The sequence below is a fragment of the Nomascus leucogenys genome, chromosome 21 (assembly GCF_006542625.1).
Source record: "Nomascus leucogenys isolate Asia chromosome 21, Asia_NLE_v1, whole genome shotgun sequence".
Classification (NCBI taxonomy): Eukaryota; Metazoa; Chordata; class Mammalia; order Primates; family Hylobatidae; genus Nomascus; species Nomascus leucogenys.
Genome location: NC_044401.1, coordinates 14,347,194 through 14,374,109, shown reverse-complemented (window position 1 = coordinate 14,374,109; position 26,916 = coordinate 14,347,194). Strand labels below are relative to the sequence as shown.

Below are 26,916 nucleotides of genomic sequence, written 5' to 3'. Positions count from 1 at the left end.
GCCTAGCCTCTCCCAACTCCCAGCATTGGTTCCAATATTGGAGCAGGATTGTGGCTGAGCTTGGGCGCAGTCACAGCCCAGCCAGGTGTGCCCACATTTGGGGCAGCATTGACATGCCAGCCCCCTGCTGCCTTGGCCCCCTCTAGACTTGGGGCACCAAGAAGTGTGGGAGGGGACATTGAGGTGGGGTTGGGGGTGGTTGGGAAATGGCCTGCAGGTACCAGCAGCCTGGGCTCCATGGATGATGTGGGAGGCAGACAGGCTCCTGGGAGGAAGGGGGTGAGTCCCCAGTGAAGCCCCACCTTCAGGCCAGAAGAGGCCTGAAGCTGGGGGCCAGGATGCCAGTCCTGCTGATGAGATGGGGAACTTATGGTGCTTTTTCCTGGGCCCTCCCATGGCTGCCCATGGACCAGTCAGCACATACTTCCTCCCCTCTGAGGTCAATAAAAGCCCCAGGCTCAGCCAGAGCAGGGCAGAGAGTGGAGAGAATAGAGAGGTGATGGGGCTGGGATGGCCAGCTGTAGAGAGGAGCTACCCTCTCTGCTGAGAGCAGAGAGGAACTACCCTCTGAACTGAGAGCTTCAGAGACCAGCAGAGGCATCAGAGCTACCAGCTGCAGAGGGGAGCTACCCTCTCCAGGGCCTCTACTTGCTGAGAGGAGCAGACATTGGTAGTAACAGGGAGGAGCTACCCTCTGCAGGTCTCCTCTGAGCTGTTCTAACGTTTAATGAAGCTCCTCTTTGTCTTGTTCATCCTTCACTTGTCTGCATACCTCATTCTTTCTGGACATAGGACAAGAACTCAGGCAAAGGCACCACTGACCACAGAGGTTTCCAGCCAGAAAAACTGACACCCCAAAGATCCCATAACATTTATACTTCCTGTCTCTCTATAAACTTATTCTTGGAACTCAACTGCCATACATAAGAAGCCTAAGACATGGACAGGCAATGTGTAGATACTCCAGTCACCAGCCTGCAGTGAACTGGAACTGAGGCATTCAGGTCGTTTGGGCCTTCTGATGACTGCAATATCTATTTCTAAAAGACTGCAACCATAGAAGAGATCCCAAGCAACAACCCAGCTAAGTCTAGTCAACACAGGAACCATAATAAATAATCAATAATATGTTGTTTTAAGCCACTAAAATTTTTAGTGCCTTATTATCCAGAAGTAGATAGCTGGTAATCACAGAAGAAACTTTGAGTAATTTAACTGAACTTTCAGAGATTAAGCTCTTGATCATCACACCAGGTAAGAAGTTTAGACAAGCTAAAATTATGGCTGAAAAAAGGGAGAAAATATAGAATGAACAATTGAGACAAGAGATGATGAATATCTCTAATGGTCTTGGACAAAATGGCAGCATTAGGAACTGTAGTCTGTTCCATTAAGACTCCTGTATTAAATCTTATAAAAATTCCAGCTGGTTACTACCTTGAAGTATCAGAAACTGAGTGAACTTAATGTGGTACTGTACAAGTCTGCTCTCACAAGAAATACTCAAGACTGGGTAGTTTACAAAGGAAAGAGGTTTAATGGACTTGCAGTTCTGCTTGGCTGGGGAGGGCTCAAGAAATTTACAATCATGGCAGAAGGCACTTCTTCACAGGGTGACAGGAGAGAGAATGAGTGCCAACAGGAGAAATGCCAGATGCTTATAAAACCCTCAGATCTCATGAGAACTCACTCACTATCAGGAGAACAGCATGGGGGAAACAACCCCCATGATTCAATTAACTCCCACCGGGTCCCTCCCATGACACATGGGGATTATGGGGATAACAATTCAAGATGAGATTTGGGTAGGGACACAGCCAAACCATGTCAGGTACATAAGGAGATATATCTATAGTGTAAGGAGTGAACCAGACACCTCTGGGGTGGGTCCTTGGTCACATCCTATCAATGCACATATGATTTCATTATCAGTTGTAGTAGACAGCTCCAAGTGGCCTCAAATTTATATAATGCTGAAAAATGTGCATCTTTTTGCATTTTGCCTCAGCGCTTTCTCCAGCATTGTAGGAACTTTCAAGTACTAACAACAAATGGCAGTGGTAAGGAGAAATTTAATGCACCTGAAGAGAAACCAACAAACAATGTGGAGTGGTAACCTGTGTATTAAGTACTCCAGTGTCCTATACTCCAGATGGAAAAATCTGGGAGGTAGTAGGTACACTTCTCAGAAGATGCTGGAGGAATTGAGCCCAGTTGTCCATAGCAGCTACTTTGATAGAGCACCCTAACGTTGCATTTTCTTTCTTAACAACCTCACTCTCCGCACTCTCTCACTTCTGATTCCTGGGTCTAACACCAAAATAAACTACCTATACTTAAATTTTTGCTTAGGCCCTGCTTTCTTGAGGAACCCAAATTAAGACAGTGAGTTTGATATCTGCACTTTCAGAGCTCTTTGAAAATGCCATGGAGCCTAGATTTCCTTACCCGGACCAATTATTACAAGGCATAAAAGAAAAATATATTTTGGGGCATGCGAAAATATATAAATCTTACATCTCATGAAGATTTAGTTAAAAAAATTATAGATTAAATCGAAAAAATTGTAAACTTTCTTGAGAAAAGAGCTCAAAATCCAGAAAACAACAGAACCAACCCAGGATTGCAAAGGTAAAAAAATTATGGATGATAATAGTATAGTACGCCTAGCAAATATTTGGACAAAATTAGATAGACGGTCAGAGGACTCCAAGAATGCTCTCAAAATGAAAGTAAGTGCCATGTAACATATACTATTATTATTATTAAGAAGCTGTAAGATATTTATAAAATACATTTACGTAAATCTTTTATACGTTTATTTGATGAAAAGTATATATTTTCTTCTGTCAAAAAGGAAAAATACAATAGGAAATTCTAGGGAAACTGTTGAAACTTACACTCCAGATCTGAAGTAAGTAATACATGGTACAACTTATTTTACTTTATCTTACTTTTTAAAAACTACGTACACTAAAATTGATCTCTTTAATGTACAATTCCATGAGTACTAAAACATGTTAATACCATCACTATCCATAGTTGAGGATACAAAACAATTTCCTCCACCTACAAATCTCCATCGTGCTGCCCCTTTGTAGTTGCACCATTTCCCCAACCCTAACCTCTGGCAACCACTCATTATTTCTTTTTCTTTTTCATTTGAGACAGAGTCTCACTCTGTCACCCAGCCTGGAGTGCAGTGGCATGATCTCAGCTCACTGCAACCTCCCCCTCCCAGGTTCAAGCGATTCTCCTGCCTCAGCCTCCCGAGTAGCTGGGATTACAGGCACGCGCTACCATGCCCAGCTAATTTTTGTATTTTTAGTAGAGCTGGGGTTTCACCATGTTGGCCAGCTGGTCTTGAACTTCTGACCTCAGATGATCTGCCCGCCTCGGCCTCCCAAAGCGCTAGGATTACAAGCGTGAGCCACTTCACCCAGCCTCACTCATTATTTCATCTTCACCACAGTTTTGCCTTTTGTAAGGCATCATATAAATATAATCATACAGTATGTAACCTTTTAAAACAAACTTCTTTAGCACAGCTTAATGCCTTAAATGTTAATCCTTGTGTGTATCAATAGTTTATTACTTTTTATTGTTGAAGATTATTATATGAATGTGTCATAATATATCCACTCATTGAAGAAATTTAGTTTATCTCTATGTTTTGGCAATTATAAAAAGAGCTGTCATAATTATTGTACATGAGCTTTTATATGAACATGTTTTTATTTCTCTAGAATAAATACTTGAGTGGGATTGCTTGATCATATATTAAGTGCATATTTACATTGTGACATCTGCTTGGTTTGTGACATCTGCTTGGTTTTGTGACATCTGCTTGGTTTTCTTTTCCAGTCCTTCTAATATATATTATCTCACTGTGGATTTAATCTGTATTTTTTTAATGGCCAATGATGTTGATCATCTTTTCATATGCTTGTTTCCATCTGTATATGCTCTTTGGGGAAGTGATGGTTTATGTTCCAATTTTTAAAACAGGATTGGTTGTTTTACTACCTGTTGAGTTTCGAGTGGTGTTTTTATATTCTATACTTAGTCCTTTGTCAGATAGGTGATTTCCAAGTATTTTTTTCTCACTTTGTAGCTTGTCCTTAATTATGACTTAATTTTGAACAAGCATTAACATGTAAGAATCCGAATACATATGCTCTGTCTCTCGCAACATCCTCATTCTCTTTGAAATGACATAGGACTACATGCATTTTCTGTGGGTCTGGTTATCATATTTATTCCTGTAATATATTCATATAATCATAATATTATAACAACCTTTATTTATTTTCCATTTTAAAAACTTAACCTATAAGCAAAGGATTTTGAATTCCCTTAGTTATTCGATAGAATGTAAATATTACAAATAGAACAATTAAAAAGTAATGGTTTGGTATTGCTTTTAAGAGCCAGACTAGACACTACTTGGGAGTACCTACTTGCAGATAGGGGTTACCTGCTTCAGGTCACCTCTCTTCGGAGAGCTGTCCAGTTGCGCAGTAAAGCTTTTCTCGGCCTTGCTCACCTTCCAGGTGTCTGCATAACCTCATTCCTCCTGGATGCGGGATAAGAACTCGAGACCTGCCGAACAGCGGGAATGAAAGGAGCTGTAACACTTTCCTGGCTGACTCACCGAGCTGCGGGCAGTGACACGCTCACAGACTGTGGGAGTGAAGAGTAGTGATTCTTCTGGGGGCCCAGACCTTGGTATTGCCTGAGCCAGAGCTGTAACACTATAGCCCTTCCACCTCTGCCAGCAGTGGGTGGCCGCCCCACACAGCAGGAAGCAGAGGCCGGGCCAGGCCAGTTCAGGAGATGCGGGCTGGAGCAGGGCCCCAGGACTGTGAAAGAGCTGTAAAAAAACAGACTGAAACACAGCCCCCTGAAACACACCCTCCCTCTCACTGCGCAGCGGGCGATGAGAAGGAGAGAAGAGCTGCGGCCCTTCTGTGAGCCCGTAGCTCAGGGCTCCTACCTTGAAATATTTCTGCTCTCAAGGCCCTAGCACTCTGGGCCTGTGATGGGAGTGGCAGCCTTAAAGATCTCCAAAATTCCTTCAGGGTCATTCTTTCCCTGTCTTGATGAACGGCATCTGGGTTCCTTTTATCCATACTAATTTCCGTATCACTTGGCCACATTCTTGATATTCTCCCCAAAACAACCCTTTTCATTCTTTACATGGAAAGGTTTAGAATTTCCAAATCATTAATTTCTGTTCCCTTTTTGATTATACATTCCATCTTTAATTTTTTTCTCTCTTCTGCATTTTACTTTAAGACATTAATAGAAGCCACGCAGCAACCTGAACAGTTTACACAGACATTCCTCCACAAATATCCAAGTTCACTGCTCTTCAATTCTGCCTTCCACAAAGCCCTAGGACACTGAGGCAACGCAGCCAAGCTCTTTGCAACTTTGTAACAAGGTTGTCCTTTCCTCTAGTTTTCAATATAACGTTTGTAATTTCCATCGAAGACCATCTCAGAATCTTTCCCTATTTCTGCCAGCATTCTGATTATGACCACTTACATACACACTAAGAAGACTGAGGGTCTCACTGCCGCGCTCCTCTTCTGAGGCTAATCATCTCCTAAAGGCTCCACCTCTTAACATTGTTGCACTGGGGATTAAGACTTAGCATGAATTTCAGAGGGAACACAAACATTCAAACCATAGCAATGATGGTAACTATCTTACCATTGAACTAAATATTTGATATTTTCATTTGAACTAACAGTTGGAGAGTAAATTTGTGAAGTGATGATGAAGGGTTAGGGGAGCAGTGGGGAAGAAAAAGGACACACTATTCAAGAGCGGGTGGCACCAACGCTTATAATCCTGAATATATGCATTTGCAAAACAGCATTTTAGGGCCACTGTGAAACATCTGCCTGCAGCCATTTTGTTGTATTTAGTGAAAATCTGGCTTCAAATGAATAGCCTCACTACAGGGCTACTTTACTCATTTCTCTAGTACAAGAATTTTGGCAGTTGGCAAAGTATAATCAAATTATCACGGGAAGAAACACAAAACTCCCAAATCTACTAAGGGAGAAAGCTGTGCAGTTCGAGAAGACTTCTGACCACTATCATCTATTGTTATATTATCTCATGGCAATAAATGGATCACGGGCCTAAACATTGGCAAAATGCCTAAAATATGTGAAACAAGAGAGAGAAGAAATAGAAGAATACACTTTTGGTTAATAGAGTCCCTGAATTTTTTGTTGCTATTTTATTCTCCTTGGGGAGGAAGTTGACTTAGTTATATTGGTTAAGATGTATTTAATTTTCAGCTATTTTCAAGCTTTTTCATTTGTTTTTAAATGTCCATAAATAACAAAATGTTATACATACTAGTACAGACTCATTCTAGTATTTTCAAACAGTTTCAAAGTTCAAGGGTTAACTGTTTTGTATTTTTCTTAATATAATTTTAGCAGATCTTTGCCCCCAAGCTTTTGTTAGCTAGCTGTGATAATGAATTGCTTTACACTTTAAAACTGGCAAACCTGTTATTAGCATTTCAAAAACAGATTATAGTAGGTTTTAGATTATGTTTGTTTTTGTTTTAAAACTGCTGTATGAATGATTATAGTTAAAGACAATGACTCCCAAGTAGAGAAAAGAAAAAAAAACTCACATAAAGGAAAGATGTATTATGAACTAGCAGTGTTGACTTCACTGACTTCACTTATTTTTATCTTGCTTAAATACATAAAAACATATGACAGAATAAATCCCTCATGTGCCTAATTCTCTCCCAACCGTAAAACCAAGCAATTATAGCAAATACTATAAAATTTAAGAAAATAAAAATTCAGAGTAACAGCATTCAATTAATGTGATGGATGACATTTTGCTAAACTAAATTAAAACTCTCAATATAAATGCGGTACTGAGTGCTACAGTGTAAGTTAGTGGAGGTTCGGCAAACTAATGGTGATGTGATGGCAGGACCACCTCACCACTTTTCTCTATTTAAGTGATCTTTTCCTTTGTGATAGCATCTGGCCTTTCCCTTGATGCACATGTTGCATTTGCATTTTAAATCAGCCTCTGTTTTCCTCTTCTCAATCCACTACAAATGGTACATTACTTTCCCTCAATGCTCTTTCTTACTCTCAGATCCCAATATATTATATTGCTTAATAAATTGAAGTCTTAATCTATGAAAACATTTTCAATAGAAATTTATGCCTATACATTTGTCTGTTAATGTTAAAAAGTCCAACATGAAAATTGTGTTAGAAAAGAAATGATTTTATCTTTTTGATATTAGGATCAAATGGTAGATATGCTTATAATAAAAATTCAAATATAAATATAGTAACAGATAGTAATCATTTTAATGTTAGAAAATGTCAAGGTAATTGCTAATGGTAAGACATGTTTCTCAGTACATTAAAAGCTAAATGCTGTCAATTGTGTCAATTGCTTATTTCAAATAGAATCAAAAAACTAACACTAAATTAATGACTATATAGGATGTGTGGATCATCTAACATTTCCTGACAACACATATGTGAAATCTGATTTGAAAAACGCTAGATTAAAGCAAATACCTTTTCGGGAAACAATGTAGTCCATGTATTACCTGGGGACGTGTCAACGGTTTGAAAAAATACTACTTATAGTTTGTATTTAGTATAATATATCAGCTCCAATCAGGTTCTAAGTGTAATTTCAAACTCTTATTCTAATTCAAGAACTCTAAGTCTGAAAAGAACTTTCCCACATATGCAGAGTGACTATATTGGAGCTTAGTAGAATGCATTTAAACATATTCTGCAAGGGAGCTGAACACTGTCTTTGACCTTTTGTTGATATATGATCTCACAAAAGAAATTTTAAAACCAGTATAAGCTTAATATAATAGAACAAATATGTGTGAGGCATACAAAATTAGAGTTTTAGAAGAGTTATGTATCCATTTTGTCTCCAACATTTACTTGCTATGCAATCTTGGGCCAACACAGAAGGTAATGATAATTAAATGTGTAAAGTAATATGCAGTATAAGGGATACTTTTTATATTCTGTTGTAAAACAATTTTAATTATTTCTTTTGATGATACACAATGGTGATATTATAATGTTATTTATAAGTTTTCAATTTAGGAAACTACAGCATGTGTTTTTCAGGAATGACATATCATCCATAGAGGACAAAAGAAGACTTCTTCTATGTTTACTGATTTCTATTTGGCTCCTTATCATATAGAATAATAGCATTTTGTACATTCTTAAAAAGAAAGATTAGTTTGCATTCACAATATTTACCTCCAGACTCAGTAAGCATTTGTTGAAAATCTTCTATGATTTATTCATTGTGATTAGTAATAACAACTACACAAAGAGGTTGAAAAGACCCAGTTATCATGGACCCTGCAGTTTAACAGGAAGATACACATAAATGTTCATCTAACTAGGCAGCATCTGATAAACATAATAAAATAGATACAATATTCTACAGAAGAAAAGAAAACAGAGATAATTTCCAACTTTGGAATTCTTGGTAGCATCCATGCAAGATGTCTGTACCAAGCATTTAGTCTCTATCTTGACAAAAGTTACTTTCAATTTGTAGGGATGTAAACACATTGTAAAATACATTTCATTTGTAAGAAATCAGAAGCCCAAGAAATTGAAAGGAGTTATTTTATGTTTAGAGAACAATAAATCATTTCATATGGCATGATTTTTGTCTTCAAAATTGTTTTGTGAAAGATGTGGTTGAAAATAGTCTAGGGCCAAATCAAGTAAGAATCTGAATATTAATTTAAGAAAGTTATATAATGTATAATATATAATACATTAGGCTGTAGATTTTTTGTTGTTGTTGAGACGGAGTCTCGCTCTGTCGCCCAGGCTGGAGTACAGTGGCACGATCTTCGCTCACTGCAAGCTCTGCCTCGTGGGTTCACGCCATTCTCCTGCCTCAGCCTCCTGAGTAGCTGGGACTACAGGCACCCGCCACCACGCCTGGCTAATTTTTTATATTTTTAGTAGAGACGGGGTTTCACCGTGTTAGCCAGGATGGTCTCGATCTCCTGACCTTGTGATCCACCCACCTCGGCCTCCCAAAGTGCTGGGATTACAGGCGTGAGCCACCGTGCCCGGCCTAGGCTGTAGATTTTTAAAGAGAGGAAAGCCATGATCAGACATAGGGGTGGGACATATACAAAGATGAGAAAGACCAACAAGAAACATTGCTGGGTCTGAGTTTTTGCTGGTCTGAGAATAATAGAAAAAAGTAATAGACAAAAACATAATAAGTAGCAAGAATCTATAGAATTTCCTGATTAATGGAATACAGGGTACAGAAAGGAAAAATTATCAGGTAATTTTGAAGTCTGAACCTTAGGAAATGGTGGTAGTCTTACGAAGAGAGCGGAAAAAAAAACAAAAAGATAACGGTGATGGAAAACAGAAATTAGAAATTGGGGGAAACGATGAGCAAATGAGCACTGAGGTGCAGAAATAAAATTTGGTACTTATGAGATCATTGAGAAAATTTACAAGAACTGAGGTGAGAGCAGGAATTCAGAATGTAAAGAGTTTAAGAATGAAAGGAGACTGTCATTTTCAGCTTAATTCATATTAGACAACATCGAAAACCTTCCCCATACAAAAATGTAAATATGGTGAATACATTTTAACAATCTTTCCCAATGTACGTTTGTCCCTGCCGGAAAATAAGGGAAACTTTAAAGCCAAAAATGAAAAAGATGTTGAAAACCACTGTAAAAAATGGGCATTTACTTGTAGCAAACTTAGGTCATTCATTATTCTGTGCTACTTATTGCCTTGCTTTCTAATCATTACAAAGAGGACAAGACATTTTGCCTTGAATCCACAAAGTTAACATTCCTAATTTAGACTGTAGCATAAAACACAAAAGGCTACATTCTCAGTAGTTAGGTTGATTAAAATAAAGGAAAATAATAAGGAAATATATTTGGATTGGTCCACACTCTAATTGTGTACTGTCTTAGTCATTCGCGCTTCTATAACACAATACCATAGACTGGATGGCTTATATATTGATTTATTTGTCTATTTTTCCACCAATACCACTCTTTCTTGATGACTATAGCTTGATAATAAGTCTTGAAGTAAGGTTGTGTCAACCTTCCAACTTTCTCCTTCTCTTTCAACTCTGTGTTGGCTATTTCGGGTATTTTACCTTTCTATATAAATTTTAAAACCAGTTTTTCAATCCACACAATAATTTGCTGGGATTTTTACGGGGACTGCGCTGAATCTCTAAGTCAAGCTGGGAAGAACTGACATCTTGACAATATAGAGTCATGAAAATGGAATGAAAGGCAAGGACATACAACATTAACAATATTCTCACAGAAAAGGATAGTGGTCCAATCTACCATAGATAAACTCTCCTGTGGAAGTGAAATAGATGGACTACTCTATAACAAATTTTTATGTGGTAAGAAAAACCCAGAAAATAAAACCCAACATGGATACCAACACGAGTGTAGTGCAATGTCTTACGTGAAGACAAATGCAGACATTCTAAATAAAATACTATCAAGTCAAATTCATGCAGCACAGAAATGCAAGATGGTTCATATCTAAGAACATAAATGCCTCTCCAATTATTTAGTTCTTCTTTTATTTTGTTTATCAGAGTGTTGTAACTTTCCTCATATAGATCTTGTACATACTTTGTTAAATTTATACCTAAAAATTTCATTTTGGGACTGCTAATGTAAGTGGTATTGTGTTTTAATTTCAAATTCCAGTTGTTCATTTCTTATATACAGGAAATCAACTGAGTTTTATATATTAATCTCATATCTTGTAACTTTAGTATAATTGCTTATTAGGCCCAGGAGTTTTTTTCCTTCCCAATCAGTATATCTTTTATTTTGGTTTCCTTTCATATCGTATTAGCAAGCATTTTCAGTATGCTGTTGAAAAGTACTGCTTAAAGGGGACATTCTTGCCTTGTTCTTGGTTTTAGTGGGGAAATTTCTAGTTTCTTACTGTTGAGTATGATGTTAGTTCTAATATGCAGATATTCGTTATCAAGTTAAGGAAGTTCCCTTCTATTCCTAGTTTACTGAAAGTTTTTAATAATGAATGGGAATTGGATTTTGTCAAATGTTTCTTCTGCATCAATTGATAGGATCGTGTGACTTTTTTTTCTCCTTTGGCCTTTTGATATGATGGATTATATGACTTGATATTTTTAAAGAAATGGAAGAAACTGAAAAGCAAGTTAATGTGTGAAAGAAGCCAATCTGAAAAGTCTATATACTCTATTCTAAATATATGATATTCTGGAAAGGGAAAAACTATAGAGACATTAAAAAATATCAGTAGGTTGACAGGAGTTACAGAGGAAGCAGGGTTGAATAGGTGGAGAACAGAAAAATTTTAATGCAATGAAACTGCTCTCTTTGATATTATAATGGTGGAAACATGTCATTGTTCATTTGTGCAAATATACATAATGTACAACATCAATATTAACTATGGACTTTCGGTGATAATGATGTGTCAATGTAGGTTCAATGGCTGTATCGAATGTACCACTTTGCTGGGGGACTATTAATGGTGGAGGGAGGCTATTCATGCATGTATAGGGGAAAGGGGTAAATGATAAAGCTTTCCTCCTTCTTTTCAATTTTACTGTGAACTGAAAACCGTTCTAAAAAGATAAAGTCTAAAAAAAGAATAATCACAAAGAAAGCAAAAGAAAAATAATAAATATGAGTAGATAATGAAATTAAATAAATAATATGAAATAAAGAGTTGGCTTTTTGAAAAGAGTAATAAAGGCTGGGCGTGGTGGCTCAAGCCTGTAATCCCAGCACTTTGGGAGGTCGAGGCAGGCAGATCACCTGAGGTCAGCAGTTTGAGACCAGCCTGGCCAACATGGTAAAACCCTGTCTCTACTAAAAACACAAAAATTAGCCGAGTGTGGTGGCATGTGCCTGTAGTCCCAGCTACTCGGGAGGCTGAGGCAGGGGAATCACTTCAACCTGGGAGGTGGAGGTTGCAGTGAGCTGAGATTGCACCATTGCACTCCAGCTTGGGCGACAGAGCAAGACTCCATCTCAAAAAAAAAAAAAAAAAAAAAAAAAAAGACTAATAAAATAAGCAAAGCACAGCAAGATTAACAAAGAACAAACCAAAGGAAGAAATAATCATTTGAAATTTTAAAATAGGGAGAATATGTAGAAGCAGCAGAAATTTAAAAATGAGAATTTTATATCAACTTTAGGACAAAGATACAAACAAAATGGAGAGTTTTCTAGATAATTATAATTTAATTTATTCAAAGTGGTTCAGAAATAAATTTTTAAGATCCACATAGACCTACAATTATTAAAGTAATTAATATCTTTTGAAAAATCTCATTTAAAAGAGAAAAATAATTTTGTAGGTGATTTCTATCAGACATTAAAGAGAAATATAATTTTAATTTTTGATGATGTATCAGTTCATTTATGCTATAGTTGCAAAAAATCTCAAATGTGTCAGTGATCCGCAACAACAAAGATTTTTTTCTCATATAAATTGTGTGTCCAATCCCAATGCTAATGCACAAGGAATACTCTCAGGGACAGAGAGAGTGTAAGTCAAATAATAACAGGTAAGGACACACGATCAATATACTCACAAGGAAAAGTGGTAGTCCAATCTACCAGATGAACTCACCCATGGAAGAGAAATAGATGAACTACACTATAACATATTTTATGTGGTGAGAAACACCTAGAAAGAAAATACCGACATGAACACGGACTCAAGGTTAAGTTGTAGTGCAATATCCTTCAAGAAGACACATGCAGACATTCTAAATAAAATATTATCAAGTCAAATGCATGCAGCACAGAAATTCAGGATGGTTTATCATGACAAAATATAATAATATAATCACTCTGCAAGATATTATCCAGGAGAACTTCCCCAATCTAGCAAGGCAGGCCAGCATTCAGATTCAGGAAATACAGAGAACGCCACAAAGATACTCCTCGAGAAGGGCAACTCCAAGACACATTATTGTCAGATTCACCAAAGTTGAAATGAAAGAAAAATGTTAAGGCAGCCAGAGAGAAAGGTCGGTTACCACAAAGGAAGCCCATCAGACTAACAGTGATCTCTCAGCAGAAACTCTACAAGCCAGAAGAGAGTGGGGCCGATATTCAACATTCTTAAAGAAAAGAATTTTCAACCCAGAATCTCCTATCCTGCCAAACTAAGCTTCATAAGTGAAGGAGAAATAAAACACTTTACAGACAAGCAAACGCTGAGTGATTTTGTCACCACCAGGCCTGCCCTAAAAGAGCTCCTGAAGGAAGCACTAAACATGGAAAGGAACAACGGTACCAGCCACTGCAAAAACATGCCAAATTGTAAAGACCATCGAGACTAGGAAGAAACTATAGCAACTAACGAGCAAAATAACCAACTAACATCATAATGACAGGATCAGATTCACACATAACAATATTAACTTTAAATGTAAATGGGCTAAATGCTCCAATCAAAAGACACAGACTGGCAAACTGGATAAGGAGTCAGGACCCATCAGTGTGCTGTATTCAGGAAACCCATCTCACGTGCAGAGACACACATAGACTCAAAATAAAGGGATGGAGGAAGATCTATCAAGCAACTGGAAAACAAAAAAAGGCAGGGGTTGCAATCCTAGTCTCTGATAAAATAGACTTTAAACCAACAAAGATCAAAAGAGACAAAGAAGGCCATTACATAATGGTAAAGGATCAATTCAACAAGAAGAGCTAACTATCCTAAATATATATGCACCCAACACAGGAGCACCCAGATTCATAAAGCAAGTCCTGAGTGACCTACAAAGGGACTTAAACTCCACACAATAATAATGGGAGATTTTAACACCCACTGTCAGCATTAGACAGATCAACGAGACAGAAAGTTAACAAGGATATCCAGGAATTGAACTCAGCTCTACATAAAGTGGACCTAATAGACATCTACAGAACTCTCCACCCCAAGTCAACAGAATATACATTTTTTCAGCACCACACCACACCTATTCCAAAATTGACCACATAGTTGGAAGTAAAGCTCTCCTCAGCAAATGTAAAAGAACAGAAATTATAACAAACTGTCTCTCAGACCACAGTGCAATCAAACTAGAACTCAGGATTAAGAAACTCACTCAAAACCGCTCAACTACATGGAAACTGAACAACCTGCTCCTGAATGACTATTGGGTACATAATGAAATGAAGGCAGAAATAAAGATGTTCTTTGAAACCAACGAGAACAAAGACACAACATACCAGAATCTCTGGGACACATTCAAAGCAGTGTGTAGAGGGAAATTTATAGCACTAAATGCCACAAGAGAAAGCAGGAAAGATCCAAAATTGACTCCCTAACATCACAATTAAAAGAACTAGAAAAGCAAGAGCAAACACATTCAAAAGCTAGCAGAAGGCTAGAAATAACTAAAATCAGAGCAGAACTGAAGGAAATAGAGACACAAAAAACCCTTCAAAAAATTAATGAATCCAGAAGCTGGTTTTTTGAAAAGATCAACAAAATTGATGGACCCCTAGCAAGACTAATAAAGAAGAAAAGAGAGAAGAATCAAATAGATGCAATAAAAAACGAAAAAGGGGATATCACCACCGATCCACAGAAATACAATCTACCATCAGAGAATACTACAAACACCTCTATGCAAATAAACTAGAAAATCTAGAAGAAATGGATAAATTCCTCGACAAATACACCTCCCAAGACTAAACCAGGAAGAAGTTGAATCTCTGAATAGACCAATAACAGGTTCTGAAATTGTGGCAATAATCAATAGCTTACCAACCAAAAAGAGTCCAGGACCTGATGGATTCACAGCTGAATTCTACCAGAGGTACAAGGAGGAACTGGTACCATTCCTTCTGAAACTATTCCAATTGATAGAAAAAGAGGGAATCCTCCCTAACACATTTATGAAGCCAGCATCGTCCTGATACCAAAACCTGGCAGAGACATAACCCAAAAAGAGAATTTCAGACCAATATCCTTGATGAACATTGATGCAAAAATCCTCAATAAAATACTGGCAAACCGAATCCAGCAACACATCAAAAAGCTTATCCACCATGATCAAGTGGGCTTCATCCCTGGGATGCAAGGCTGGTTCAACATACGCAAATCAATAAATGTAATCCAGCATATAAACAGAACCAAAGACAAAAACCACATGATTATCTCAATAGATGCAGAAAAGGCCTTTGACAAAATTCAACAACCCTTCATGCTAAAAACTCTCAATAAATTAGGTATTGATGGGACGTATCTGAAAATAATAAGGGCTATCTACGACAAACCATAGCCAATATCATACTGAATGGGCAAAACTGGAAGCATTCCCTCTGAAAACTGGCACAAGACAGGGATGCCCTCTCTCACCACTCCTATTCAACATAGTGCTGGAAGTTCTGGCCAGAGCAATCAGGCAGGAGAAGGAAATAAAAGGTATTCAATTAGGAAAAGAGGAAGTCAAATTGTCCCTGTTTGCAGATGACATGATTGTATATCTAGAAAACCCCATTGTCTCAGCCCAAAATCTCCTTAAGCTGATTAGCAACTTCAGCAAAGTCTCAGGATACAAAATTAATGTACAAAAATCACAAGCATTCTTGTACACCAATAACAGACAAACAGAGAGCGAAATCATGAGTGAACTCCCATTCACAATTGCTTCAAAGAGAATAAAATACCTAGGAATCCAACTTACAAGGGATGTGAAGGACCTCTTCAAGGAGAACTACAAACCACTGCTCAACGAAATAAAAGAGGATACAAACAAATGGAAGAACATTCCATGCTCATGGGTTGGAAGAATCAATATCGTGAAATGGCCATACTGCCCAAGGTAATTTATAGATTCAATGCCATCCCATCAAGCTACCAATGACTTTCTTCACAGAATTGGAAAAACTACTTTAAAGTTCATATGGAACCAAAAAGAGCCCGCATCGCCAAGTCAATCCTAAGCCAAAAGAACAAAGCTGGAGGCATCACGCTACCTGACTTTAAACTATACTACAGGCTACAGTAACCAAAACAGCATGGTACTGGTACCACAACAGAGACATAGATCAATGGAACAGAACAGAGCCTCAGAAATGATGCCGCATAGCTACAACTATCTGATCTTTGACAAACCTGACAAAACAAGAAATGGGGAAAGGATTCCCTATTTAATAAATGGTGCTGGGAAAACTGGCTAGCCATATGTAGAAAGCTGCAACTGGATCCCTTCCTTACACCTTATACAAAAATTAATTCAAGATGGATTAAAGACTTATATGTTAGACCTAAAACCATTAAAATCCTACAAGAAAACCTAGGCAATATCATTCAGGACATAGGCGTGGGCAAGGACTTCATGTCTAAAACACCAAAAGCAATGGCAACAAAAGCCAAAATCGACAAATGGGATCTCATTAAACTAAAGAGCTTCTGCACAGCAAAAGAAACTATCATCAGAATGAACAGGCAACCTACAGAATGGGAGAAAATTTTTGCAACCTACTCATCTGACAAAGGGCTAATATCCAGAATCTACAATGAACTCAAACAAATTTACAAGAAAAAAACAAACAACCCCATCAAAAAGTGGGCAGAGGACATGAACAGACACTTCTCAAAAGAAGACATTTATGCAGCCAGAAAACACATGAAGAAATGCTCATCATCACTGGCCATTAGAGAAATGCAAATCAAAACCACAGTGAGATACCATCTCACACCAGTTAGAATGGCCATCATTAAAAATCAGGAAACAACAGGTGCTGGAGAGGATGTGGAGAAATAGGAACACTTTTACACTGTTGGTGGGACTGTAAACTAGCTCAACCATTGTGGAAGTCAGTGTGGCGATTCCTCAGGGATCTCGAACTAGAAATACCATTTGACCCAGCCATCCCATTACTGGGTATATACCCAAAGGACTATAAATCATGCTGCTATAAAGACACATGCACACGTATGTTTATTGCGGCACTATTCACAATAGCAAAGAGTTGGAACCAACCCAAATGTCCAACAACGATAGACTGGATTAAGAAAATGTGGCACATATACACCATGGAATACTATGCAGCCATAAAAAATGATGAGTTCGTGTCCTTTGTAGGGACATGGATGAAACTGGAAAACATCATTCTCAGTAAACTATCGCAAGGACAAAAAACCAAACACCGCATGTTCTCTCTCATAGGTGGGAATTGAACAATGAGAACTCATGGACACAGGAAGGGGAACATCACACTCCGGGGACTGTTGTGGGGTGGGGGAGGGGGGAGGACAGCATTGGGAGATGCACCTAATGCTAAATGACGAGTTAATGGGTGCAGGAAATCAACATGGCACATGGATACATATGTAACAAACCTGCACATTGTGCACATGTACCCTAAAACCCTAAAGTATAATAAAAAAAAAAAAAAAAAGAATCTCACTATTTTACAGCAAAAGTTGTAATGATTATACAAGCTTTGATATTGATGGTTGTGTTTCTTCCAGAGCAGAGAGTTATTAGTCAATTATAACTTTCTCAAGGTTTTGGCAAAGAAAAATATTTTTACCTCAAGGGCGTATGTTCAGCACAGTGAAAAATGTGTTTTAGTAAACACCAATGATTACTTTTAAAAGAGTTTGGTTTTCTTAGTGTCATTCAAATGAAAATTTAAAAAGAAAACCCTATTTTCTTAGATTGCTCTGTCTGAATTCATGTATCTTTGTTCTTGAGGCTGTATTTCTCATTTATTTTAACAACTCTATGTGGAATTGAATAGGTGTGAATTCTGAGCAAAACTATTCAAAGCTTCCATTATCATTTCACAAGTGTCACAAATAATTATAAGTTGTTCTTTCATTTTTAAAGGAGAAGTTTGGCAATGTACTAAAGAAAGCATTATCTTCAAAGATTGCTGCCAAAACTTGTTCTTTGATGACTCTCATATTTGAGAGTATTGACATCATATCACTGGAAAATATGATAACTAAGGATACATTTTCCCCAAATCTCCTATATTGTTTTATACATGTGAATGTAAAAATTCCCAATACAAATTGTTCCCAGAAATATAGTGTTAGACTTAATTATAACAAATGACATTTTCACAATCATGAGCCTGAATGAGACTTAATGTCTTCTGATGTCTTTAGTGATATTGGTTTCCTGCCACCAACATCTCCCAAACCAACTTCTGCCTTGGGGTTTGGAAGAGATCCTAATTGCTATATTGAGATTTAGTTCTATCATATTGGGCTTAAATACATGACCATAAAGTTTTAGTGGCATTTTAGAAATTAACACAATTTTTAGAGGTATAACAAATCTAAGAAAATTTTACCTCTAATCGCATTTACCAGAACTCATTCTGATTCTGGCTTCAATTTGCTGTTTCCTTACAAATCAGCAAAATAAAATATATCCACAAAGGAAAATGTACCAATTTTCCACATTCATCTTCAATAGTAGAGACAGAAGCCAACAGCTCTGCGAGAAGCCTACAGTCCTCCTTCTATCTGCCACATTTTCCTTGGATTTTTACTCTCCACACTTAGATGACTACATCAGTCTTCTGTTGGCTCAAATTTTAACACCTCCTCATGTGTGCTCACTCTCAGCTTATGGTCTTATTTTCTTTTATTTAGAAGAACAGGGCCATCAGAAGTTTTTTACAAGCTCCCATTTCCATTTCTGCAAACTGTCTACATTTGAACCCTTATATGTACACTGCCATTCCCATTGTCATTAAAGGAACTGCCTTCCCTCCCATTGCCATAGATGAACTGCCTTATCTCCTTTATAAGCCAAATCTCCCACCGATGTTCTGGTTCCCCTCCCATCTCATTTCCTTAAGGATGTAGCTTCAGCAATGCTCCCCTTTCTTCTGCCATAAATTTCACTCCCCACTAAATTATCCACATCAATATAGAAATGTGATGTTTTATCTTCCTTTCAAGAGAAACAACTTCCTAAAAGCATATAGGATACCGCTGTTTACTAGAATATAGCATATCTCCATCTACTTTCTCTCTTATCTTCCTCACCAATCAAGCTTTTGTTTCTACTACACTGAAACAGCTCTGGTGAAGGGCATCAACAATCAATTTTCAGTTCTCATCTTAACCTATAAACAGAATTTGTCATAATTGATATTTTCTCAGATGCCTTCTTCACCTATCTTCTCGGTCTCCCTCTTCCTTTGTTCTCCTCTCATCACATTAGCTGCCTTATCTTGGTCTCTTGCTGTTTTCTCCCCATCTTATATATTTCTAATGTTGGAGTACTCAGGTTCAAGTCCCGGGATAGTATTTCTTTTTCTATCTATACACTTATTAAAATATCTCAGCTACTCTGAAAGCTACAATATTACCTATATTCAGAGGATCTCCATATTGTACCTTATGTCTAGATCTCTCACAAAACTTTGGAATGTTTTGTACAGCTGCTTACTCCCCATCTACAGTTGGATGTTTAATGGGAATTTCAAATTTGCCACGTACAAACTGAATCTTGGCCTTCTCCCTTCATGAAAATTGATCTTTGAAAACCCCCAATTCAGTCCTTGGCAACCTCATTTTTCTACTTGCAGCTAAAAATCTTAATTTTGTTACTTCTTGTTTTTATACTCACCATCAATCTGTCATCAAACCCTGTTGACTTAACTTCAAATATATTCAGAATCTGCAATTTTTTTATGACCTCCATTGCTACTACCCTAGTGCAAATCTACCATCATTCCTCCCCTGAGTTTTTACAGCACTCTTAACTAGTCATTTGCTTCCAGCCTTGAACCTTCACAGCTTATTCTTAACCTAAGCAACATCATATTTCTTCTCTGGTCAAAACCCTAGAAGAGTTTCCCATCTCACATGTGCCATTCAGGGTTCTCCAGAAAACTGAACCAGTAGGAGATGATAGATAGATAGATAGATAGATAGATAGATAGATAGATAGATAGATAGATAGATAGATGATAGATAGATAGATAGATAGATAGATGATAGATAGATAGATAGATAGATAGATAGATAGATAGATAGATAGATAGATAGATAGATAGATAGATAAATAGATAATACAGAGAGAGAGACTTTAAGGAACGGGCTCATGTGATTATCGGGGCTGGTAAGTCTGAAATCTAAAGGACACTCTGGTGCGCTAGAAATCAGGCAAAAGTCAATGTTGTAGTTTTGAGGCAGAATTTTTTCACCTCCAGGAAATCTCAGTTTTTGCTCTTAAGGCCTTTTCATCCTGGAAACCCACCATATTGATACAGACAGGAAACAGGGAAATACTGGGTAAAAGAGGGCAGTTCCCCAGCAAAGGCCCTGCCCCTAAGCCTGGAAACTCGCAGCCCTAAATGGGAACAGGCATTCCTGTTTTCATGACTGAATGTTGCCCTTTGGCCCACCACACTTCCCTATCCTATACCCATATAAACCCCAAACTCCAGGCTCCATTAGCAGACGAGCAGATGAACATATGTACAGAAGAGCAGAGATGCAGAGAAGCAGTTCAGCAGAGAAGGAGAGAAGAGTCTGAACGTCAAGTGGAGTTCAGCTGGAGACAGTCAGAGAGGTCAGCTGTGGGACAGCCAAACTCCAGAGGAAGATCATCTTCCCACTCCATCCCCTTTCAGCTCCCCACCCATCCCATTAAGAGCCAACTCCATCATCCAATAAAATCCCCATATTCACTATCCTTCAACTCTGTGTGTGACCTGATTCTTCCTGGACCCCAGACAAGAACCCAGGTACCAAGAGGGCACTGGTTAACACTTAAGCCATCTGTGGATGGCAGAACTGAAAGAACATGGTAGCACACCTATTGGGGCTTCGAGAGTCACATACCCACATCCCTAGATGCCACCATAGGGCTGGACCCCAGACACATTTGCCCTGGCTCTTGCATCTGCCCATTTGCATGCTCCCCCTCCTGTAAGGGGTTTGAGCAGTGGTGGCCAAACAGATGAGCAACACTTCTGTTACACATCCTGAGAGGGGAGTCAGGGAGCAGAGAACTCTCCTGTTTCAGTATGACCAAGGATAATCACCTGTATTTAAAGTCAGCTGATTGTAGATGTTAATCACACCTACGGAATAACTCCCCAATAGCACCTGGATTAGTGTTTCATTAAATAATTAGGTACTATAGCCTACTCAAATTGACACATAAAACAAAGCATCATATCAAACAAAGCCCCAAATTTCCTTAAAATTTCCTATAAAGTTCCATATAATCTGGCCCTGTGTTATCTCTGTCTCTATCTCTTTTCATTCTTTTTCATATTCACTCTGCTCCAGTTGCACTGTTCTCCTTGCAATTGCTCAAACTTACCAAGTAGGTTTTTTTCTTTAGAAACTTTTGTTTTGCTCTCTGAAATATATATCCCCTAACGGCCTCAACTTGCTCAGATTTTGCTCAAAATCTCCCTTCTTCCCTTTACAACTTTATCACCCTTCATAACACTCATCACAATCTGACATGTAACACATTTACACGCTTCTGTGTTCGTTGTCTATCTCTTTCCACTAGGATCTAAGCTTTAGGAGGGCAGGGATCTTTGTCTACCATGCTCACAGAGAACAGTGTCTGAAACATAATAATCTGCTCAATTAATGCATGTTTTTAAAGATATCACAAAGATTTCTATGCTTACACTGAAGTATTTCCAATAAGTGTAGTCTAAGGGCATTGGATTGTAGATTTTAAAGCCTGAGTTCTAATGGCAGCTCTGCAACTCACCTTACTTCCTCTTTGGTAAGTCGCTTAACTACTTCAGTGTACAGAGTTCTCCAACTGTGGAACAAACGTACTGAATGAGGTTCTCATCAATTTACAAACCCCATCTTGTTCCTTTTCTCTATATCTTACTTTAAATTTAAATAGGACCTCACATTATATTACAAATGATATTACAGTGACATTGTAAATATATACAAGTTATAATACAGGGATATTACAGGTCAACAGGTTGAAAAGCCTACGCATTACCTAACTATTAAAAAGTATAGTATAAACTATTCCCTCCTAATTGAGGAGGTATAAATGAAAACCAACATGGTGCTTGTTTTATTTATGCCACCAAATTAAGAATGTCTTTTCAGATGTTACCCAACCTCATTCCAATGTTATAAACACATGTCCATATATTACTTATAATGCCTTGCATACCTGGAGGGCCAACTATGGATTTCAGAAGCTGAAAGGTCCATCTCTTCATAAAGACACCACTTTTTCTTCCTCCATACTTGAGAACATTCTGTTCTCTGTGAAATGTAACGTAAAAAATGTTGTCATTCTGGTTTAGAGCTCTAAAATGGGGTCAAGAAACCATTCTAGGAAGACCACCTGCATGACCTGCAACCTTGTAAAGCAGTGTTGTAGGAAGAAACCAGGTTCTCGTCACGTGACCAGGAAAGATTAGACTCACAGACATAGAAGGGTGAGGAGTGGAATTTATCAAGTGAAAAGGAAAAAGAAAATACAACTCAGCAAAGTGAGATGGAGTCCTGCTAACAGGATCTCCACCTCAACAGATTAAATCCCAAGTTACTATCCAGGAACAGGAGAGGCCAGGCTCCTCCCCACTGCAAAAGGCATGAATTTCCTGGGGCTCCACCACATCCTCACAGTGTGCAGGCTAGTTGGCGATTCTCTGGGGACCCGTTTTTACTTGGTTGTCTCAGCAGGAACTTGTCTTAAACCTTTAAAGTGGGCCAAACTGCCATGACCACAACATCCTGGAAAACGGCTGACTTTTGCCACTGCTGCAACTCCTGAACGGTGACAACCAATGAACGATGGAGTCAGGTATTATTTTGATAATTCTTTCAAAATAACTTATGCAATCACTTTCAGCATTCTGTTAAAAGTTCCCATTCTCCTTCCTTTCTTTGGGACACAACTTGCCTTCTAGTTGCATCTGGTCTCCTGAATTGCAATTCCTAAGACCCTAGTAAACACCCTGTCTTACTGCTTTGCACTCTGGTCTTCTTGGTTACATCTCCTTGATTTCTATATAATCTTTTTTCATATTTTATTTTCCCCTCTTCATGGTTCCTGAATGCTTATTCTCTTTATGAAGTGAAGCAGCAGTTGCACCTTGTTTGATGGTACCGCAAAGCCCTATGAATCCAATCTACAGGGCTCTTTAGGTTTTCCTACTTTTCTTTACAGGAAGTAATGACTAGGGTCACTAATTGGCACTTTTAGCAATCTTCAGTGACCCACTTTCTATTTCTTCTCTCTCTCACTTCAAGACAGAAGTGTGAGTATTCATTGTCCATAAGACTTTAAATCCATGTAGTCAATACTTTACAACCCTTAACCACAATCAATATTAGAGACTTGTACGACACAACAGTGCATTTTCTCTTGCCCAGGAAGCTTTCATTTCCTATGAGAGAGAGAAAATGATGAATCCTGTATAATCAATATTTCAGATGTTGAGTTTCTCTAAATCTTTCAGCTCTAGGAAAGGAACCAAGTCAGTTATAACCATCATATAAGTTTTTACAGGGTTTTGCTCTCCCTGGCTTAATAATAAATTAAATTTCTAAAATATCTAGGATGAAAAGACTCATAGCTAAAATTCAAAAGTTCAGCTTAGTTCTGACTGCAATCGTAGGCACAAGTATATTAGTGCTAATGCAGAAGAAATGCATGCAGACCAATTAGAGCGAAAAATCTAAGAAAGAACACAGCCACAAAAGACTTTCATTGAAGTTAATCTCCTAATAGAGAAAATGGTTACGTGGCAAGGCAAATTGAAATACTCATTAACAATGCAACTGTGCTTGACAAGGGAATCTTGGCCTTTCTGGAAATTTAGACCAGTCCTTTGAACTCTGACCACTATATCTCCATAATACCACACAAAAAAAGAAAAAATTGCCTCTTTTAAGATTGAAAACATACATCGTTAATTCTAGGTTCCCAATTTTACCCTTTGAACTTACATAGAATTAGTAAAACTAAGGCTCTAGAGAAACAGTTTTCAATGTTGAAAACTAATTCAACATTGTTTCTAGTGCTTCAAATCCTTGAACACTTTTGCAAAACATAGGCCATATTTGGATGCCTACTAAGGTCAAGCCCCTATCCTAGCTGCATTACATGTGTTATCTCAATTAAACATCACAGAAAAACTGCAGGTAGGTGTTACGATTCACATTTTATGGATTAGAAAACTAAGGTTCAGAAAGGTTAAGACAATTTACACAAGGCTATGCAGCTAGTTAGTGAGAAAACTCAAATGCAATTTTGGTCTATCGGATTCCACAGTTAATGTCCTTTCTTTTTCATTATTTGTTTATAATTTTTATGTATACATAATAGTTGTACATATAATGGGGTGCATGTGATATTTTGATACAAGTATACAATGGATAATGACCAAATCTGGCTAATTGGGTTATCCATCACCTCAAAAACCTACCATTTCTTTGTGTTGGGAACATTCCACATCTTCGTTACCGAAATGAACTGACATCCACTTGCCTGGTGCAGTAAAGCCAAACATCCAACACCAAAGTTTTGCAGTAGGAAAAAGGAAAGTATTTATTTTCAGGGTGCCAAGCAAGGAGAATCAGACTGGTCATGCTTAAGACTTGACCTCCCTGATGGCTTAAATGTAAGGACTTCTAAAGGCAGGGAGGCAGAGGTTACAGGCAAAGTCATAAATCAATACCTGGAGGCTATATATTGGATTGTCCTAAAAAGGCAGGATATCTTGAAGTGGGGGCTTTCGGGTCATAGGTAGATCAAAAGACTTTCTGATTTGCAATTGATAAAGGGGGAAAAGCTTTGTTTAAAAATTTGGGGTCAGCAGAAAGAAAGGTTAGGTCTGGCCTGTGGGTATGACTTCCTCTAGGACCCTAAGGAAGAAATTTAAAACAAAGAACAGAGGTCGAGACTATAGTCCTTTCTTCCCCCTTATCTGAGGTCTACATGCCAGTGGATCCATCTGGTGGGGTCTGGGTTTCTTAGAGACAACTCAGGGACATATATTAAGATGTTATCTTTAGTTTCCATAGGGAACCAAACATCTAGTGACTCTAATTTCCGTGGCTATTGTTTCTTAAAACAAAAGCTACTATTACCTTCTTGTTTATCAGGTTGATCATTTACTTCTCAAGGCTAGTTAGGTGCCTGAAATTTCCCTTGAAGAAACTCAATATTTTCATTTATTCTTATGCTTCAGTAGGGGCAGCAGCAGGCCCCTGTGAGGGGGTCCTTGCCCCATCTCATCTTTGCTTCTAGATATTTCAAAATATACAATAAATTAGTTAAACATAATTGCCCAATTGTGCTACCAAAGACTAGATCTTATTCTTTCTACCTAATTGTATTTTTGTACTCATTAACCAATTCCAAAATGTCTATCAATGGATGAATGGATAGAGAAAATGTGGTACACATACACAACAAAATATTATTTAGCCATAAAAAAGAATGTAATCCTGTCATTTGCAGCAACATGGATAGAACTGGAGGATATTATGTTAGGTGAACTGTCAGGCACGGAAAGACAATATCACATGTTCTCACTCATATGTGGCAGCTAAAAAACAATTGATGTCTTGGAGGCAGTAAATAGAATGGTAGTTGATGTCCTTTCTACTGAGCAGCATAAAAATGAGTCACAATTGAGACTGAGTTAGAGGAAGCACTTTTTTTTTTTTTTTAACATCAGAGACTTGGGAATCAACCAGCTAGGATTGCACCTGACAAAACAGTCTCTGGACTGCTTTCCCAGATCACAAGGAAGCAGGGCCTAGGACCCCAGTAGAAGAGCCCAGCGAGATGGTCAAAGGAAAACTTTCTAGGCCCAGATGTTCAGGGGCAACATTGGTGAGGAAGAAGTGAATCATTAACAGTGACCATTTGATCACTAAAATAAGTGTCATTTGCTCCATGGATGTGTGTGTGTTTCGATATTTTGCATCCAGTTTATTGATAATGTAATAAGGAAACTAAAACGTGCACAGTACTTCAGAGTTCACATCATGTTTTATGACTGACTACCTCTCTATATACCCACAACAATCCTGGAGTCATGTATGACGTACTTTTAGAGTCTTTAAAGAATATGACATACTTTGTAGAATCACTGTCAATTTTGGGCAGCCTACTGTATACTAACTACTCCACCAGTAGTTCATACATTACCAAATTATATACTCATAACACCCGTTAGGCAGGAAGAAACTTAGGTATGATTTTACTGTCCCCCAAATCAAGAGGCTAGTAAGGTAAAATCAAAGCAAAAATAAGTAATTAAGTAAGTAAATAAATAAATAAATAGGGGGAAGAAACAGTGGCTTCATTTTAATTAAAAAAAGAAAAGTGATGTGCTATATGAAGGCAACTCAGTATACTCTCCCAGCACCCCATTTCAGTCACATTGCTGGCCTTAAGCATCTTCTACATAGAATTTCTGGGCTCCCACTGAGCAGAAAAGGCTCAAACTGAAGCCTGATTCCAAATCTAGAATTAAAATTAAATCAATTGCATTTGTATTAGTTTCATATATTACTACAACATTTTACCCAAAACAATACAAATGTATTATCTTCCCTTTCTGGAAGTCAGAAGTTTGAAACAGGGCTTACTAGGTATAAAATCAAGGTGTTGGCAGGGCTGCATTCCTTTTGGGGGCTCTGGAGGAGAATCAGTTTCTTTTTATTTATTCGTTTCTAGAGGCTGCCTGCATTCCTTGGCTCCTGGGTCCCTCCCACATTTTCAAAGGCATCAGAGTAGCATCATTGAATCCCTCTCTGACTGTGACCTCCTCTTGTGTTGGTATTTTCTTCTTGTAAGGATTCTTGTGTTTACATTAGG

The 26,916-nt window shown here is 38.0% G+C and overlaps 1 long non-coding RNA gene across 1 annotated transcript; it reads right to left on the bottom strand.

Annotated features, from left to right (window-relative positions):
• Nucleotides 1-1,220: 1,220 nt before the first annotated feature.
• Nucleotides 1,221-12,809, bottom strand: LOC115832153. The gene is made up of 3 exons (XR_004027591.1): nt 12,673-12,809; nt 4,478-4,602; nt 1,221-1,284 (listed from the first exon to the last, which is right to left on the bottom strand). It is a non-coding gene; the product is annotated as an uncharacterized LOC115832153 (long non-coding RNA).
• Nucleotides 12,810-26,916: the final 14,107 nt, after the last annotated feature.